Source organism: Natrix helvetica (genome assembly GCF_964273705.1).
Source record: "Natrix helvetica genome assembly, chromosome: 3".
NCBI lineage: Eukaryota > Metazoa > Chordata > Lepidosauria > Squamata > Natricidae > Natrix > Natrix helvetica.
This window is the reverse complement of record NC_138549.1, coordinates 54,957,203-54,978,119: the sequence shown is the minus strand read 5'-3', so window position 1 is coordinate 54,978,119 and position 20,917 is coordinate 54,957,203.

Sequence of the window (20,917 nt, the reverse complement as noted above, 5' to 3'; positions counted from 1 at the left end):
AAAAACCACTCCATTCGCTGATTTGAGCTTTTCCTGAGGAGATACAGCAAAGATAAAATCAGAATTGGCAAAAGAGCCCAATTCAGCCAGAAACGTAACTTTTGACCCAGAGCTCAGTTTCGAACCACATGCATATGTTAGTAGTGTCCTGAGTCGGGGAAGCTAAAGAACCACTCCATTCGCTGATCTGAGCTTTCCCTGAGGAGTTAGACCAAAGCTTATATCAAAATTGGCAAAAGAGCCCAATTCAGTCAGAAACGTAACTTTTGACCCAGAGCTCAGTTTCGAACAAGATCCATATGTTAGTGGTGTCCTGAGTCGGGAAGCTAAAAAACCACTCCATTCGCTGATCTGAGCTTTCCCTGAGGAGATACAGCAAAGATAAAATCAGAATTGGCAAAAGAGCCCAATTCAGCCAGAAACGTAACTTTTGTCCCAGAGCTCAGTTTCGAACCACATGCATATGTTAGTGGTGTCCTGAGTCGGGGAAGCTAAAAAACCACTCCATTCGCTGATTTGAGCTTTCCTTGAGGAGATACCCCAAAGATAAAATCAGAATTGGCAAAAGAGCCCAATTCAGCCAGAAACGTAACTTTTGACCCAGAGCTCAGTTTCGAACCACATGCATATGTTAGTGGTGTCCTGAGTCGGGGAAGCTAAAAAACCACTCCATTCGCTGATCTGAGCTTTCCCTGAGGAGTTAGACCAAAGCTTATATCAGAATTGGCAAAAGATCCCAATTCTGCCTGAAACGTAACTTTTGACCCAGAGCTGAGTTTCGAACCACATGCATATGTTAGTGGTGTCCTGAGTCGGGAAGCTAAAAAACCACTCCATTCGCTGATTTCAGCTTTCCCTGAGGAGTTAGACCAAAGCTTATATCAAAGCTTACTTTTGACCCACAGGTGAGATTCGGAAAAAAACCAACCATCTTGGCGTTCTCCTCTCGGGAACGATGAAAAACCACTCCATTCGGGGATCTGACCTTTCCCTGAGGAGTTAGACCAAAGCTTATCTCAGAATTGGCAAAAGAACTCAATTCAGCCAGAAAACGTTACTTTTGACCTATATGTGAGATTCGAATCAAAAAATCCATAATGGTGTTCTTCTGCTGGAAAAGATGAAAAACACTCCATTCGGCGATCTGAACTTTCCCTGCAGATTTTAGACCAAAGCGTATCTCAGAATAGGCAAAAGACCTCAATTTAGCTAGAAAATGTTACTTTTTCTATAAGGGTTTAGCACTGTTAAACAGATTAGAACGATGTAATGGAATAATGTATGTATGATTTCAATATATAGAATATTTTGTTTAAAACGTAGGAATAATAATTGGAGTTGAACTATTGAGGCATTATGATGTTGTATGTATGGATTCAATATTCAGAATATCTTGTTTAAAATTAAGGAATAATAAGTACAGTTGAAAAATTGACATTTAATAATAATGTACTTATGTTTATCTAATGAACAATTTGTGATTTGATATATAATTGTAAGTGGTGACTATGTGAAGGACACACAAAATCTTGTAACCAAACGACACACTATATGAAGAAGGTTGTATATGTTTTATGTTTTTTGTTCGTTTTTGTTTGTTTAAAAATAAAAAAAATTTAAAAAAAGAATTTATATTTTAAATTAACTGAACAACTAATTTGCTGGTAATAACATTTAATTTAAAATAACCAGGTTTAGACTTCCTGTGGTGACGTCAGCGTGTCTGGAGCTGAGGAACGGGAGCTCTCCTGATCTTTAACTCCAACTTCTTTGTTTGGGCTCATATTTGAGTGCTGTGGATCCTGTAGGGACCAACAGATTAAGGGGGAAACTCTGAAGACGCTGGGGTGATAAGGCAAATCCTCCCAGCGGCAGGAGAAACCCACTAAACGGACGAGGAATCAACCTGCCACTTTGTCAGGACTGAGCAATGGCGGACATATAAGAAGGGAGCAAAGAGACTGAGCAGCTGAAATTGAGGTAGCCATTACTACGACCCAAAGAAGAGGGAACAACGCATAACGGGCAGAAAGGTGAGCTGGAAAGAAGGAGGCTCTGAGAGGGAGATTTTTTCAGGCTTTTGCCGAGAAGCTGTGAAAGCAGATTTATGGACTGTGAATTGACAGCGTAAATAACTTGAACTAAATTGCCCAGAGAGAAAACAAAATCCCGGCATGGATAACAGGAGGAGGACAGTGTAATTATTGAAAAGACTTGGAAAGTACAGAAGAATTGTTCAACATTTGGGTTGGTTGTTGATTTGTTGACTTTTTTTTCCTCTTGCTCTTCTGGAACGATTAGAGGGCCACACTACCCACCCACCCACCCTTATTTCCCCTGGTAGCTGGACTGGCTGTATTAACTGACTGACACTAACACTGATACTGAACAGAGTGTGACATCTAGTGGATCAAAATTGGAACCTGCTGTCTGGAAAAATCAGTAACCTTTTATTACCTATTATCCTTATAATTGATACACTTGAGAGATATCAATCTGTATAAGAAAACTGTGATATATATAACGCTAAGATATATGATACTTAAGGATTTAAATAGAATGAATAATACATAAGAATGTGTAGATATTGAAACGTGATATTAAGGAAGGTTAATTATTACTAAATATTGAGATACATAACTATTGATAAGATTGATATTGCTGATAAAGTAGAAGTAAAGTAGAACTTATATGCAATTGTGGACAAGGATAAGTAGGGGGATAAAAATGGCAACTTCAGGAAAGTTAATTTAAAAAACCACACCTAATAGGACTCTGGCAATACCCCCCTCCTCAAATCAAAGATCAATTGAGAGCACACTGGGACTGGAGAAAGGTGGAAAGATAGCAGAAACAACAGGGCCAGCTCCAACAATGCAAAGTATGCAATTAATGCTTCAAACGATACAAGAGACGCTTATAAAAAATCAAGAAGTGACAGCTACAAATCATGAAGAGACAAGGAGGAATCATGAAGAAGTGAAAAATGAAATAGGAGAACTAAAAGGAAATATTAAAAACGTGGATGATAAAATTGAAAAGATACAGACCGCCTTAGCAATCAACGAACAGAAAATCCAGAACATCGAAACAAAAATAGAACAAACAGACCAGAAGGTGGAAAAATGGAGCTAGAATATAGACAATTGAATAAAGAACTAGAGTTATCAATAATGCGACTTGAAAATGAAAGAACTGCATTCTATGTAAGATTCCAAAACATACCGGAAGAGAAGGAGGAATATCTGAAAGGGAAAATGATTGAAATCTTTGCTGAAATGCTACAGAGGAAAGAACAAGAATTGAGAGGAGATATTGATGAAGCTTACCGAGTGCATACTAATTATGCCAGAAGACACAGGCTCCCAAGAGAAGTGCATGTAAGATTTGCCAAAAAAACAACCAGAGATGAGGTATACAAAAAACCCAGAGAAGGGACGTTTACATATCAGGGAAAAGAGTTGATCACGCTTAACCAGATTCCATGGAGAATTCGTGAATGACGTAGACAATACCAATTTCTAACAAACCAGTTAAATAAAAACAGAATAATGTACAGATGGCTGATACCAGAAGGGGTACTGGTGACATGACAAGGGAAAAGATATAAGATAGAGAATATAGAGGAAGCGCAGGAGTTCTATGAGAAATACTGTACGGGGGAAGAAGAACAAGGAAGTAAAGAGGAGCTAGAAAGGGGAAGGTGAGGCCAAGAGGAAGAAACATCAGAAGATAAAGAAAGAAATTGGAAAGAAGAACAGAGGCAAGAAAGAGAGAGAGCAGAAAAGGAGGGTGCGAGAGGGAAGAGTCAGATACAAACTAGAAGTAACAAGAAAAACCCCATCTAAAGATGGACCAGGAAATAACAATTATCTCAATAAACTTGAATGGATTGAACGCACCAAAAAAAAGAGCGCAGATGTTTAACAAACTTAAGAAACTAAAGGTAGATATAATCTGCATACAGGAAGTGCATATTAAAAGGGACCATAAGAACTTATTGGAAAATAAAAAACTAGGGAAATTATACACAGCACTAGCAGAAAAAAAAAGAGGGATAGCAACCTATATAAAGGAAAAAATAAATTCCAAAGAAGTCTACTCTGATGAAGAAGGCAGGATACTAATGATTGAATTAGAGACTACAGAAAAACCGATACTATTAATAGTCATACACGCACCAAATCAGAAACAAGAGGAATTTTATGGGAAACTACACCACAAAATAAACGAATTAGAATATGAAAATATTTGCTTAATTGGGGACTATAATGCAATAATGGACAAAAAAATGGACTATGAAAGCAAAAGGAAAAACAAAAAAAAATGCTACCCAAATCCTTTTTTGAGATGGCAATCGAATACAAATTACACGATATTTGGAGAGAAAGGCACAAAACAAGAAAGCAATATACTTTTTATTCGAACCCCCATCAGTCACTATCAAGAATTGACATGGCTTGGATTTCATCTGGACTATGCAATCAAGTAGATGAAATTGAAATAGAAGCAAATGAGTGGGCAGATCACAACCCAATAAAATTAAGATGGAAAGGTCAAAGAAGAAGAAAAAGATGGATGATGAATTCAAATGTTATAAACGAAAGAATACATTCAATTGCTGGAGAAAGAACTAAAACAATTTTTTAGAATAAATAAAAGAGAAGATACCTCAATTCAAAATCTCTGGGACACTATGAAAGCATACATAAGAGGCCTTATGATTGCCTATATGGCGAGGAAAACTAGAAAACAAAAAAAGCAACAAGAATGTATGCAAAAGGAACTTATGGAAGCCGAAGATGAACTCCAGAAAGACCCAAAGAATAAAATTAAAAAAGAAAAAAGAGAGATATTCAAACATAAGCTCAACCTAATAAATCAAAAGGAATTAGTGCAGAAAATTAGAGGAATTTCCTCTCGGGAAATATGTGTTTCTTGTTTGAATCTGACCCACAGGTGAGATTCGAAAATCTGACAATGCAGCCAGAAAATGTTACTATCGACCTAGAGGTCACATTCAAACAAGAAACCCATATTGCTTTTCTCTTCTCGGGAAAGACGAAAAACCACTCCATTCGATGATCTGAGCTTTCCCTGAGGATTTAGATCAAAGTGTATCTAAAAATTGGCAAAAGAACTCAATTCAACCAGAAAATGTTACTTTTGACCCATATGTGAGATTCGAATAAAAAAACCCATAATGTTGTTCTTCTGTCGGAAATGATGAAAAAGCACTCCATTCGGGCATCTGAGCTTTCTCTGAGGAGTTAGCCCAAAGCGTATCTTAGAATGGGCAAAAGAACTCAATTCAGCCAGAAAATGTTACTATTAACCCAGAGGTCAGATTCAAACAAGAAACACATATTGGTGTTGTCCAGAGTCGGGAAAGGTGAAAAACCATTCCATTCGGTGATTTAAGCTTTCCCTGAGGATTTAGACCAAAGCGTATCTCAGAATTGGCAAAAAAAGTCAATTCAACCAGAAACCATTACTTTTGACCCATAGGTGAGATTCGAAAAAAAAAAAAACAACAACTTGGCGTTCTCCTCTCGGGAGCAATGAAAAACCACTCCATTCGGGGAGCTGAGCTTTCCCTGAAGATTTTAGACCAATGCGTTTCTCAGAATGGGCAAAAGAACTCAATATACTGTATATGTGAGGTTCGAATAAAAAAACCCATAATGGTGTTCTCCTGTAGGATAAGATGAAAAACCACTCCATTCGCTTATCTGAGCTTTCTCTGAGGAGTTAGCCCGAAGCGCATCTCACAATTGGCAAAGGAACTCAATTCAGCCAGAAAACGTTACTTTTGACCCATATGTGAGATTTGAATCAAAAAACCTATAATGGTGTTCTTCTCTCGGAAAAGATGAAAGCATACATAAGAGGCCTTATGATTGCCTATATGGCGAGCAAAACTAGAAAACAAAAAAAGCAACAAGAATGTATGCAAAAGGAACTTATGGAAGCCGAAGATGAACTCCAGAAAGACCCAAAGAATAAAATTAAAAAAGAAAAAAGAGAGATATTCAAACATAAGCTCAACCTAATAAATCAAAAGGAATTAGCACAGAAAATTAAAACAGCCAGACAAAATTACTTTGAACAAGTCAACAAACCTGGACGATGGCTGGCATATAGATTGAAGAATGAAAGAGAAAAAAAGGATGATATATCAATTAAAAGACGAGGAGGGAAGAATTCGATACAAAGCAGAAGAAAAGAAGAAAATTATTCATAAATACTTCACAAAATTATACACACAAGACAGTATGGAGGAAAATAAAATAAAGCATTATTTAAACACAGCAAAGATAACACCAATCGCAAAAGAGCAAAGGGAGGCGATAAACAGGCCAATAACATTAGCCAAAGTGGAATCAGTCCTGAAAAACCAGAAAAGAAATAAAACACCAGGACCAGATGGAATACCGGTGGAGCTATACAAATATAATAAAATAATATTGGAAGAGTTAGGGGTGGACATGTTTAATGAAATCTTAGGAAAAGCCAAGATACCGGAATCATGGACAGAAGCAATAATATCGCTAATCACAAAAGAAGAAACCAGCCTACAAGAAATTCAAACCTACAGGCCAATTTCATTACTAAATTCTGATTATAAAATATTTGCAGCAATTATGGCAGGAAGAATCAAACAGGTTTTAAATGAACGAATACATCCAGACCAAAATGGATTTCTACCCCACAGACACATTAGAAATAATACGAGATTCATCCTAGACATAATAGAGTACTATGAGGCGCATCCAAAAAAACAAATGGTACTGGTTTTCCTTGATGCACAAAAAGCATTTGACAATGTAATTTGGAAATTTATAATAACAATATTGGATGAGATGAAATTCGGTGAAAAATTTATAAAAATGATAGATTTTATAATAATCAGACAGCCAAAGTTCTGATGAATGGAGAATTAACAGAGAAGATCGAAATAAAAAAGGGAGTCAGACAGGGATGCCCCCTCTCTCCTTTGCTGTTTATATTGACTTTGGAAATTTTATTAAATGAAATTCGGAAAGACCAGGGAATAAAAGGTTTAAGACTCAAAAATGAAGAATATAAGGCCCAAGCCTATGCCAATGACTTAGTATTCGTACTAGAGGACCCATTAGAATCCAGTCGGAAATTAATTCAAAAATTAGAAGAATATGGCGAAGTGGCAGGATTAAAGATCAATAAAAACAAAACAAAAATGATAACCAAGAACATGACAAAAAAGCAAGAAGAGGAACTGGAAATAATAACCAATATGCAAATAACTAAGAAAGTGAAATACTTGGGGATCTGGGTGTCGGCAAAATGTTCCACAATTAAAGATGATAACTATAACAAATTAGTGATACAAATAAAGAAAGAGTTAGAAAATTGGAAAAAATATTCAACTATCACTCATGGGACGCATAGCGACAATCAAAATGAATATTTTACCAAGAATCTTACTCCTGTTGCAAGCCGCACCTATTAATCCAGGTAAAAAATTCTTTCAAGAATTAAATAACATAACCGCTAAGTTTATTTGGCAGGGATGAAAAGCGAGGATTAAACTAAAGTCATTGCAAGACAGCAAAGAGAGGGGAGGTTTATCATTACCAAATTGGGATTTATACGCATCGGCAGTATCAATAACATGGATGAAGGATTGGATAGAGCTAAAGAATAAAAGAATTTTGACCCTGGAAGGCCATGATTTGCAAGCAGGCTGGCACACATTCCTATGGGATGATAAAAATAAAACGCACAAATACTTTCAAAAACATTTAATTAGAAGAGCGTTATTGCAAAAATGGCTCAAAATAAAAAAATCCATTACGTGAAAATCCCGAATTGGCTATCACTGACAGAAATGACGACTCATCCAAATTTTATAGATTGGAACAAAATACTAAGATATAGAGACTTAATTGATAGACAGGGAAACTTAAAAACAATTGAAGAATTGGCAGAACAGAACATGAAAGTGGACTGGTTAACCTACCTTCAAATCAAAACTAAATACAATAATGATACCAAATTATATGACATTGAAACAGAATCACACGAATTGGATAAAATCATTCAAAGCCCAGATAGAAAAATGATAGGGAGAATATATAAATTTCTCCTGAAATATAAAATGGAAGAGGAAATTGTGAAAGAACAAATGATAAAATGGGCGCAGAACTTTGGATATAATATTGAATTAGACAAATGGGAAAAATTTTGGGGAACAAAATTAAAAATGACACTCTCAGTTGCATATAAGGAAAACCAGTATAAAATGTTTTATAGATGGCACCTGGCACCAACAAGGTTAGCTAAAATATCATCAAATACCTCCCCAAAATGTTGGAAATGCGAATCGATACAGGGAACGTATTACCATTTATGGTGGACCTGTGAGGAGGCTAAAAAGTTTTGGAAAAAGATCAAAAATTGGCTGGAGGCAATAACGGGAGTTAAAATAGAATGGAAACCGGAAATCTTCTTATTAGGAATATTGCCTGCAAAATACAAAAAAGAAATCCAGTATTTAATACTACATATAATAACGGCGGCAAGGATTGCCTATGCCCAGAAATGGAAAAACAAACTAACTCCAAGTGAAGATTGGAAATCCAGGGAAAAGAAGAATCAGAATTCTATCAGATATGGGATAAATGGTATAGGTGGATGGAGGAAAGAAATAAGAATCCTAGGCGATAAATAAGTAGAATGTGGTAGCTCTTATAGATTGTTGACGGTTTTAAAATGTTTATTCGTTGGATAATATAAATATGAATGATTCTAGATAAAAGTACTTTCAAACAAATATAGTAAAATGAGAATGCTGGTATATTGACGGTATAAAGATTTTTGATTTAAAATGTACAATTCAATTTGAATGAAATATAAATAATGATTGTAGTAATGCACGGAATTCAATTGTAACCAATCGACATGCTTGCTGGAAGATGTATTGAAGAGTGTTTTTTGTATGTGTTTTCTGTTTAATTAAAACAATAAAATTTATAAATAAATAAATAAATAAAATAACCAGGTTTCTTTCTTTGCTTATTTGTTTAGGTTCAGCACTTCCTTCTATTATGTATTCTTTGTTTAGACCGAATATCACCTTCAGTTCAGATATATACATCCAATATAGCATTGAGCACAGAAAACTCCTATTTGAACTCAAATGAATTGAGAAAAAAAGCCAAGGATCTAGAATATTAAACATATGTTTTAAACACTGGCACCACTGTTGTCTCACAGTATGTATTTTTGGGGACTATTTGTGTGAAAATTTAATGGAGTCAATATGTTTCCTCTAAGAGCAGATCTTAACCTTGCAGTTCAACAGCTGAAAAATTATAATTGTCTGCTTGGTTTTGCTCTGAAAAGCAAAAGGATGCTTCATGTCTCCTCTTCTCAAGACTCAGTTGCTGCTCTTCCTTATAACTATCAGTTTTCATTTGGCTATATGCAAAGAAATTAACCTTCTGATAGGATTGCTTTTCAAAGTAGCACTTAAAACCTTGATTAATCATATATGCATATCAGAATCTTTTATCACTGTTTTAAACAGTAGCAGTGTAACACTAAATCAGCATTGACTTCATGTGACTGATTTATTTTCTTGTGAAATGAACTCTTTAATAATTTGCATTTTAGAGGGTTGACTTTTTCAATAAAAGCAATTAAATTAACTATCATGTTCTGACAGAGCGCACTTAAGCACTATCATTTATTGCAACTGAACAATAATTTCCATCAAACAGAACATGTCAACTATTTTAATGAGCTATTTCAACCCTAGCAGGGTTTCATCTTAATAATAAAAAATAAATCTCAGGTTTCTATCAAACTGTGATTACTAAGCACTTCTCATTAATATTGTGATAGACTGTCACTAGTTATTCACCAAATGATCAGTGCTTAGAACTAATCTTTAAGTGATTTTGCAAATCAAAGAAAGATGGAGGGAAATGGCCAATAATATTAGCCTTAATTTGTTTGTCAGTACCTTAGAACTTCACTGTTACATTATTACAGTCAAAATGTGTAAGAGGACAAAGTCTTACAAAATTCCCCCAAATGCCATAGCCAAAAATGCATGCATTTCAAGTTGAATTCCAATATCTCCTATGGATACCAGAGAGCTGATGGTATCTTATCTGAAACCCTAGAATGGTATTTTCAATTATGGAACTTAATTTTCCAGGAAAAAAAGACCTATTAATGTAAATTGGAGTTTCTTTAAAGCAAAATATGATAATTACTTATTTATTTATTCATTTTCTTGTTTGTTTGTTTCTATTAAATTTATATACCACCTGACTCAACAACCCTGGGCAACTCATAAGAATCAAACAAAGAAAATTTTAAAACAATGAAAATATAAAGATAAAAATGGCAGAATAAAATATTGGGGCAAGTTAGATATTTTTGTTAATTCTTTAAAGGAATCAGAAGCCAGCATAGTCTACTTAATTTCAGGTAGCCTGATGGTAGTTTTTTAGTTTAAATTCATTATATAAAAAGCGGTCAGAGGGAAAATGAACAAATACTGTTTTCGAAGCAAAGAAGTTTTGTAAGATATACCAAATGATCTATTGCCTTAATTTTTAGTAAAAATAGTCTCCTGGCCTCTTGTTAATGTGCTTTATCAGAGGAAGAGCATCTTTCGTTATGAAAACTTGCTTCCAACTTAATGATGTGACAGCTATCATCTCTCCCAAATCCTATCAAACAAAACCTAAGAGCTAACTTGATTTCGCAATTTCATTATGAAATTAAGTTTAGCACAGCTAAATATGTATCTATGCAAGGTGAATTATGAAGAAAGTCTGATCAAAAGGATCAATAGATAAATATTAACAGAAATAATTGAGAAACTTTAAGTCAAAACTCAAATGGGAAGAAAGGGGGCAATGTTCATAATTGTTGAAAAGAAAATCCATCTGGTTCAATTCCAAGCTGGGAGAAAATCACTGGAAATAAAATGGAGGCTGATTGGTAAGAAAGTTGATGTCAGCCTCTACTTTGCTTGCCTGCTAACGGCTGCCATAGAAATGGGGAGGGTGGGGGCTTGTGGTATTAGGGAGGGGAATTACAGGTACTGGAGGAGCTATCAAGAAAGGAGTTTTGTTCTCACCATCTTCTGCACATGCTGATGGCTCGTGTTTGAGCTTGGTCAAGGTCAACTGTGTCTGCATACTAACTGAATGAGGCCTTTTCAAGATGCACCCTATATGACACCTTAGGGAGTTGCAGATTGGACATTCGGTTGGGGTAATTGGGGGGAGGGTGCTGGGTAAACATTTGATATGTACACATTCACGCCTTTTTGACTCAGATCTTGATTTTCTTTCGCTGCTTTCATTTCATATCCAGTAAAAGTACCTTTTATCTCTATTCAAATGGAGTTGGGGTTTTTCTTTCTTGGTTATTGAAGGAGGCACACCTGACAGTTGGTTTATTGATGAAGCAGAACCTGTGCCACCACAGTGTGTGGTTTTGGATCAGCTGATCAAATGGTTGTATGGGTGGATGGATCTTTATAGTTTCTGTAACTAAGGTTTGGGCAATATGGGCTTTGTGTTCTGAAAGGGTATTGGGTAATTATTATTGTGGCTGATGGCTATATCCTGTGTTAGATTTTTGGGTGAGGGGCTGCTTGCTCTAATCCTATCACTCTGCTTTTGTTAGCTGTCAAAATTGCTGTAAGGGGTTTCGAAATATCCTGTCTTGAATGGACTTCTGTTGGCAGTATTTCTTTTTTGCTTATGAATGGAGCCATCTAGATACTTGGCTTCCTCTTTCAATAAGCTCATTATCTCCTTAGGTGCCTGCATCTGCAGTTAGCTTCTTGTTACAATGTTTTCTTTAGACATCTGGCTGGAATGTGGAATGGGTTTAAGGCAGCATGTTGGTCTTTTGGCTTTTCTGAAGCTTTTCCTTATGGCTAATATTCTATTTGAGATAATGGGAGAGGGACTGATTTTTTCTTACAGTCCCCCATTTTGTGCCACTTCAAATATTTTCTGAAATATTTGTATTTTGCATAACTTAGGTCCTGTCTGAGTAGACTTGGTAGTTGTTGTCTTTTTGGCTCATCATTTAGGGATATTTTGCTGGCATCAGGGGCGAAATGCTACCAGTTCGGGCCGTTTCCACAGAACCGGTAGTAAAAAAAATGCTTTAAAAAGTAAAAAAAAAGTTCCGACAATTAGTTGTGCAACAATCAGCTATACTTTTGCTTTTACTTGTTTTTTAGCACTTTTTACTACCTATTTACCTGATCTGGTAGTAAAAAAAATGCTTAAAAAGTTTTTAAAAAAGTTCCAACAATCAGCTATGTAGGATCCTCAGAACTTTTAAAAACTTTTTAAAGTATTATTTTACTACCTCTTCGTCCGAACCGGTAGTAAAAAATGCTTTAAAAAGTTTTTAAAAGTTCCTACAATCAGTTGTGTGACAATCAGCTGTGCCTGATCCAGGCTATTAATAGCTTTCATTCAGGGAGGAGGGGCTTGCTGTCGCGGTGAAATGACAGACTTTCCTTGAGCTCTGGGATCATCACTGAATTCTAGTCGCTTGGATGGTCCAACTGGACCTAAACTGTCCCATAGAGACAGTGACAGGTAGGGGTATACCCTGTCGATCCCAAGAACACGCGCAAAGTCTCTGGTGATCCAGGAAAAAGCCCCTCTTGCCGGCAACTATGAGTCAGCCATTAGGCTGCTGGAACTGCTGACAGCTCCGTAACACAAGGGCAGGAGAGAATCATGTCATTTTGGTGAGAGTTTTAATTTTTTTTTATTGGAGAGAGAACACCCAAATCTGGAGATTTAATTCAAAATAAAGACTGATGAGAGAGTAAGCAGCAGATTTAAGGCATGGTCAATTGAAGGTTTCCTTTTTTCCCCTTTTTACTGCCGGAAGCCTGATTGGACTTACATTGTAATTCACTTTTTAAATTGGACTGGTTCTTCATGCTTTTTTTACTCTCTTTATTGGACTCTTTGGAATCATTGGTATAATTAAGCTTTAAATGTCTAAGAATTTCCTTTTTTACTTTTGCTTAATGAACTATTGCATTTTCGCTTTCCTGGCTTTCCTTTTTCTATTTTTTAAAAAAAGAAAGTAAAAGGCGGAGTGTAATAAAGATTGAGAGTGGGAAGCAAGTATCACTGCCACCTAGTGGATTTGAAACAATGTTTTTATTCTTGTATGAATGTTTGGAGAGAAGCTGTTCCCTTCAAGGTTACTTAATCAAGGCTTGATAGTGAGAGGAACATGGTTGTTTATACAGGTGTTCCTTGGGAAACTTTCAGTGTCTGGAAATTTACCTTGAAAGAATAAATAAAAATGTTTTTAAGGGAAAGCTCAGAGTGATCTTGGAAAGGCTTTCACTTTATAAAAGCTTTGAACTCTTTTTCTTCTTTTTGGTGGCAGTGTTTACCTCACTCTGTTTTGGAAGTTGTGGCTCCTTTCTGTTTACTTTTTCTTTTTTGATTTTTTTCTTTGTTAGATTGTTTTAAGTGAATTGGACTAAGGGAAAATTTAAACACTTTTTTTCTTTTTTCCTTTTTCCTTTTCATAATTTTTGCATCTTCATATTTCTATATTTTTATTTGGGGACGGTTCCTTTTTTCCTTTTTTGCTCCCCCCCTTTTTCCTTCCTTTTCCTTTTTTAATTAGAATCAACTGGACAAGGGCAGAGATTAAAGATTTTTACCTTTTTTGTTTTTTATATTATTGTATATTTTTCCTTTTTCTTCTTTTGCCTTTTTCTGATCGGTTTGATCACCTTGCATTCCAAGGGAGTCGCAGGCGTCTTCTCTAGCACTATAGTTCAAAGTCCTCAGTTCTTTGGCGCTTAGCCTTTCTTATGGTCCAACTTTCACAGCCATACATTGCAACTGGGTAAACCATAGCCTTGACTATACACACTTTTGTTGCTAGGGTGATGTCTCTGCTTTTTAGTATGCTGTCTAGTTTTGCCATAGCTTTCCTCCCCAGGAGCAAGCATCTTTTAATTTCTTGGCTGCAGTCCCCACCTGCGGTGATCTTGGAGCAAAGGAAAATAAAATCCATCACTTCCCCATCTATTTGCCAGGAATTGAGAGGGCTGATGCCATGATCTTAGTTTTCTTTTTTTTATTGTCCAAATTTTATTGATTTTAGAAGTTTTACAGGGAAAAAGGGTTAAAAGGTTATAGAACATTTTGACAGCTACATCGTGCAGGGGGAGAAGTCCTCCCAGGTCTCACAACGTTTACAAACAAAAATAGAAAAATATCAACATTTACATAGGTATTAGCAGTTTTGAGTTTAACACAAAATCATCAGTATGTTTCAATCATTTTGTTTTGTATCACTTCCATAAAAGTACTGTCAGGCCTGTAGTTATGCTCTTTTTAGGATCTTTGGCCTGCCACACTTTCTTATAATTTTCTATGCTGTTTCATTAGTTTAGTAGTTGGGAGGGGGGAATAGAAAGGAGTAGGATTGTGGAATGTATGTTGTCATTCTTTTATAGAAGCCAAAACAAGGTCATCTTTTGTCTCCGCACCTCGACACCTGACCGGAAGCAGAGGGGTGTAGATGCCAGCGTGGAAGATGATGATTGGAACATGTGATGGATTTGTGGGTGTGGGGATAGATCATGAACTTTCAACTGGGTGGAATTCCAGGATGTAAATCAGTGTTGGAATTTTCCATAGACGTGCTAACTTGCCTGTAGAATAAATTGGACCTTTAAGGATAACTTTGCCTTGGACAATGATTTAATTCTGCATGGTATTTAGAACGCTAACAGGTACATTGTAACAACAATTGCAATGTTTCAAATCACTTTTGTGATCTGAGTCTTCTAGTTGTCGCATCCTCCCCCCCCCGTCCACTAGCAGAGCCTCAGCCCCTCCCTCCTTTGTTTCTTGTGTAACATCCCCCATTTCACCTAAGAGAGCACTATGTTTTTTAGTGAAAGCCTCTGCTTCCACAACTGTGTTGATTCTAATTCTACTGCCCTCCCAGAAAATCAATATGCCTTCTGGTAACAGCCACCTAAACCAGACCCCATTATTGTATTTTTTTTTTTTGCTAAGAAGGAATATTTCCTTCTCTTATCTCTTACTTTCTTTGGGATCTGTTTAAGAATGGTTATTTCTTTATCCTTATATTTTAATGGTCCTCCCCTTTGAGCTCCTAGAACCTCATCTCTTGTGGTTTTTGTAAGAAATTTAACATGAACTTCCCTTGGAACATTGTGTGTTCTTGCATAGGCTGAATTAATCCTATAGATCAGGTCAATATCCCACCAAAGCTGTTGTTTATCTCTATTAATATATTCTGCTAGTATTGTGGTCATAATCTCCTCAAGATCTTCATTCTCAACTTCTGGCAAGTTTTGGAACCTAAGGAAAAAAGACATCCTTTCAAATTCCATTTTTATCATGTGATTTTCAAATTCTACATTCCCCCTTTGGATTGTCTTCACTTGTCTCTCATCCCAACCGCACCCTCCTCCAGTACCCCTATCCTTTGTTCATTCCATATGGTTTGTTGTTTTGTCTCTCTGAGCTGTTCATTTAAGTCCTGCAGTTGTTTTTTCATTTCGTCCTGTCCCTTTAAGATGGATTGAAGCATCTGATGAATAGACAAATCCTTTGCACTCTCTTCAGGGGCTTTAGGTTGTAAAAAAGATCCCAGTTGTGACTGGTGAGCAATCGGACTGGACGTGGAAGATTTCGGGGCTGATAAGGCCTTACCAGGCGGTAACTTCTTTGGACCCATCATGAGGCTCAGAGATAATTATTGTTCTATACAAAGAAATGGTGTCTGTGGGAAAGCACAGCTGGTAGGGATCACCAGGCAGCAAGTCCAAAGGAGAATAAATCATCTGATACAAAACTAGAGCAAATAGGTAGGTCAAAATATTCCAAATCCAGGGGAAAAATGTATTTGAAGAGGCTCCTGGAGGTCTCTGGGGTGGAAATTAGTTCAAAGCCATAAAGTTGTCCAAGGGAGGAGTCTCATTCATAAAGACAAAGAAGAAGAAGGAAGTTGGCCATATTGGCTCAGACAGTACAGATGGTCAGGAAACAACAAGATCAAAGTTCCCATGCATAGTTTAGAGAAGAATCAGTTCAGCCATCCTTTCTCTCGCAGTTGTGGTCAAAAAAGAAAAAATAATTCCCCATTATTTAAGGGAAGTGAAAGTAGATTTTAAACTTTCTCTCTCCCCCATAAAAGGGAGAGATTTTCCAAGTGCCGCTTTTCCAAGGGGTGTGTGTGGAAATTTCCCCCCCTCCAATCTTAACTCCTCCAAAGGTTGAAACAGAGCCCCCCAAAAAACTGCAGAACAGTCAATAGAGTAAAGACAGTAAAAGACCTGGGGAGACCCCTCACCTCACCGCACTTCAGCTGTTTCATTCAAATTGATCATTTCCTTCCAGGCTGCATTCGGCGAAGCGTGTGGTGGCATTCCGTGCGCTCCCTACACTTTCTGGCTCCTGGGGCAAAGCTGGAGACCCTCCCATGGCTGCCGCGATTCCAGGGGGTCCCAGCAAGCCGCCCCTATGGCAGGGCACCCCTCCAAGGCACCCTGTGCTCCAGTGATGGGTTTCAAATTTTTTTAGAACCTATTCTGTAGATGTGGCCTGTTTTGTGGGAGTGGCTCAGCGGTCATGTGACCAGGTGGGCGTGGCCAACTTGGAAAATGTGGTGAAACTCACTTAACGACGCTCTTGCTTAGCAACCAAAATTTTGGGCTCAATTGTGGTCATAAGTTTTCTTTCTTTCTTTCTTTCTTTCTTTCTTTCTTTCTTTCTTTCTTTCTTTCTTTCTTTCTTTCTTTCTTCTTTCTTTCATCTCTCTCTCCCACTTTCTTTTTCTTTCTTTTCTTTTTCCATTTTTTCTGCCTTTCTTTCTCTTTCTCTCTCTTTCTCTTTCTCTCTCTGTGTGTCTGTCTGTCTGTCTGTCTCTGTGTAGCTCTTTGTCTCTCTCTCCCTCCCCCATTCTCTGTCTCTCTCTGTCATTCTTTCTGTGTGTCTGTCTGTCTGTCTCTCTGTATCTCTGTCTCTCTCTCTCCTCCCTCCTCCATCTGTCACTCTGTATGTGTGTGTCTGTCTGTCTCTCCCTCCCTCTCCCTCCCTCCCCCTCTCTCTATCTCTCTGTGTTTCTCTCTCCTCCCTTCCTCTCTGTCTGTCACTCTGTGTGTATATGTCTCTGTGTGTGTCTCTCTGTCACTCACTCAATCACTCACTCTGTGTGTGTGTGTGTGTCTCTCTGTGTCTCTGTCTGTCTGTCCCTCTCTCCGTCCCAACTGGAGAACAACCTTTTCTGTCCCCTTACCAGCCCATCCGGGAAGATGAGGAATGCGAGGGGGATCCCTCCCCCCTCCCGCGGATGGGCTCCGAACCAGCGGAGCCTCGTCCTTCTTTTTAAGCAGGCAGCTATCAGAGAGAAGAAGGCAGCGCGGCTTGTGCAGCAGCCGAAGATCGCCTGCTTAAAGATCGCCTGCTTAAAAAGAAGGACGAGGCTCCGCTAGTTTGGAGCCCATCTGCTGGGGGTGAGGGATCCCCCTCGCGTTCCTCATCTTCCCTGATGGGCTGGTAAGGGGACAGAAAAGGTTGTTCTCCAGTCCCAGGTTTCAGCTTCCTGGCTTCAGTATCTCTTTCCAGCTTCTTTTGTTGAGCCTGGAATTAAGGTTCTTTTTTATGTCTTAGGAAAGATCGCCTGGTTAAAAAGGAGGAGGCTTCACTGATCCGGAGCCCATCCAGGAAGATGAGGAATGTGAGGGGGATCTCTCCCCTCGCGGATGGAGCCTCCTCCTTCCAATTGGGGGGATCCATGCAGAGGATTTCTCCCCTACCCCCAATTGGAAACGAGGTGGCTGTCAAAGCAAGGCAGTGCCCCCCCGCAGAAGAAGGAACAGGAGAGGAGTTAGTGCCAGCCATTGGCTGGCCAGAGCCCCCCCCATTGGCTGCTCCCTCCTGGGCCATGCCGGCGCCCCTGCCCGGCCTGCCTGCTGAGGAGGAGGAGGAGGCAGGGGCACGTTGCTGAGAAGTGGGCAGGGCAGAGGTGGGTGCAGCGCTGCTGCCCTTGCCCTTAAGGGACATGCTGGCTGGTGCTGCTTCAGGGCGCCCTGGCCGCCAGCTCCTCCATGCACAGCCCATTCCCCCCCCCAAAGACCATTTTCTTTTTAAAAAACGCCTCTGCAGACGATCTTGAAAACCTGTGAGGTTGCTTTCGGAGGGGAAAGACGGGCAGCTGTGCAAAGGCTTGTTTTAAAGCTGCAGGCTCCAAGGCTGCAGGTGCTCAGGGAGGGCGGCAGGGGCAAATGCTGCCCACCTGCCCCCTCCCAAAGCAACATCGCAGGTTTTCAAGATAGTTCGGACAGGTGTTTTTTAAAAAGAAAACCCTGAAAAAGCCGCAAGATCTGGAGAGAGATCCGGTCAGCCCGAGAAGACATTTCTGAGAAGAGATCTTGCCATTTTTTGCATCGGGGCATGCTGCAAGGGGGGGTGGGGAGTGAAGACCTTTTCCAGCTGGCGCAAAGGACTTCCCCGGACTTGCTTTAGTGAGCACGGGCCCGCACCTCCACCACCACCAATCCGGAAAAGGTCTTTGCTCCCTCTCTCTTGCAGCAAGCCCTGATGCAAAAAAAACGCCAAGGACTTGTGAGTGAGTGACAGGGGCAGGGCTTCTGGGTTCATTGACCAACCGGATAGCGCGATCCGGTCAGAACCGGCAGAAACCCACCACTGCTGTGCTTCCCCTAGACTTTGGGGGAGTTTTGCACTCTCCTTCTTCATCCTCATCAAGAGGCTCTTTAGTTCCTCTTCACTTTCTGCAGTATTATCTGCATATCTGAGGTTGTTGATGTTTTCTTATTCCAATTTTTGATTCATCTAGCCCCACTTTTCTCATGATATGCTCTGCATAAAGTTAAATAGGCAGGGTGACAGTATACAGTCTTGCCAGACTCCTTTCCCAATTTTGAACCAGTCAGTGGTTCCATGTCCAGTTCTCACTGTTGCTTCTTAACCTGCATATAGGTTTCTCAAAAGAAAAATAAGATGATCTGGTACTCCCATCTCTTTAAGAACTTGTCACAATTTGTTGAGATTCACACAACCAAATGTTTTAGCATAGTCAATGAAACAAATTTAGTTAGGGGATTTATCGAACCTACCCGACCAAAAATTGTGGTCTCAGTTCTATTCTGTGAAAAAAAGATGGCTCATTGCGCCTCTTCATGGACTATAGGAACCTGAGCAATGTTAGCATGAAAACGTCTACCCCCGTCTCCTCATTGAAGGACATGCTAGCACACCTCTCTAAAGGGAGAATTGTCTCTAAACTGGACTTATAAGAGGCATACTACCACATCAGAATAAGGGAGGGGGATGAATGGAAAACCACTTTCAATACCCCATTAGGCTGTTACCAATTTACAGTTCTCCCATTCGGGGTAACAAGGTGCTTCAGCTGTCTTCATGCAGCTAGTAAACGAAGTTCTTCATTTATACAAGGTTTTTTTTGGTTTACCTTGATGATATTTTGATATACACAGAAACAAAAGCAGAACACGTAAAACTAGTCCGAGCAGTCCTAAACAAGCTACATTCCTCAAAGCTCTAAACAAAACTCTCAAAATGTGAATTTCACCAGGAAAAAATAGACTATTTGGTGTACTGAATTTCCCATGAAGGGATAGAAATGGACCCACAAAAAGTGAAAGCAGTAATCAACTGGGAACCACCATGCACACACAAACAACTGCAAAGCTTTCTGGGTTTTGCCAACTTTTACTGCCAATTTATCCTGGTGTTTGCAAAAATCACCCTCCTCATTACTAACCTAATAAAAACCAAAGGGGAGGACAAGCCCAGACCAAGGCAACCACTTAATTGGACAATGGAATGCCAGGCAGTATTCGAGAAACTCAAACAACTTTTTTTAGCCAAGCCAGTGTTAAAACACCTAGGCCCCGAGGCACTGTTTATTATACAAGTGGATGCCAGTGATGTAGCAGTGGGGGCTGTTTTACTCTAAAGGCAAATTACAGCCATGGACTTAAACTTCCAAAAAAAACCTCATCAAAACAGAGCAGAGATGGACTATCTGGGAGAAAGACGCTTATGCGGTATGCTGGGTTCTCTTTACTTGGAGGCACTTCCTGGAGGAAAATAAAATCCCATTCAAAGTCTGGACTGATTACAAAAATCTAGAAGCCCTCAAAACCCCTCAAAAAATTTTCCCCAAACAAGTATGCTGGGCACAGTACTTTAAGTGGTTTGACTTCATGATTAAGTACCTCCCAGGGGTGGAAATTTCTTGGCAGATGCACTATCACGAAAGCCCCAATATAATAGTGCCAAAGCCAAAATAATAAAGCCACTGTTTCAAACTCCAGAACTCGCAGCTAAAGTGATCACTAGGGCACAAAACAAACAGAACCTGCCCACTAACAATACTACTACCCAAGTATTTAAAAAAGCCCTTATCAATGATGAATGGTTCAAAACCCATAAGAATCAATGCCTCCTCAAAGACGATTTAGCTTGGGTGGGAGGAAAGCTGTATGTGCCAGCGAGCCAAAGACTGGACCTATTGAAATGCTGCCATGATTCCAGACTAGCAGGACACTTTGGATTTTTAAAAATGCTACACCTCATCAAAAGACAATTTTGGTGGCCATCATTCAAAAAGGATATTGAAAGCTATGTGGCCAGGTGCCCTGTCGGTGCTGCTGCAAAGAGATGGCAAGGGAAATTCCCCAGACTTTTGCAAATCTTAGCTGAACCTTCAGCACCCTGGAGAGAAATCTCCATGGAATTTATTGTCAAACTGCCAGAAAGCGCACGAAATACTGTTATCTATGTGGTGACAGACTTATTCTCCAAACAAGTTCATTTTT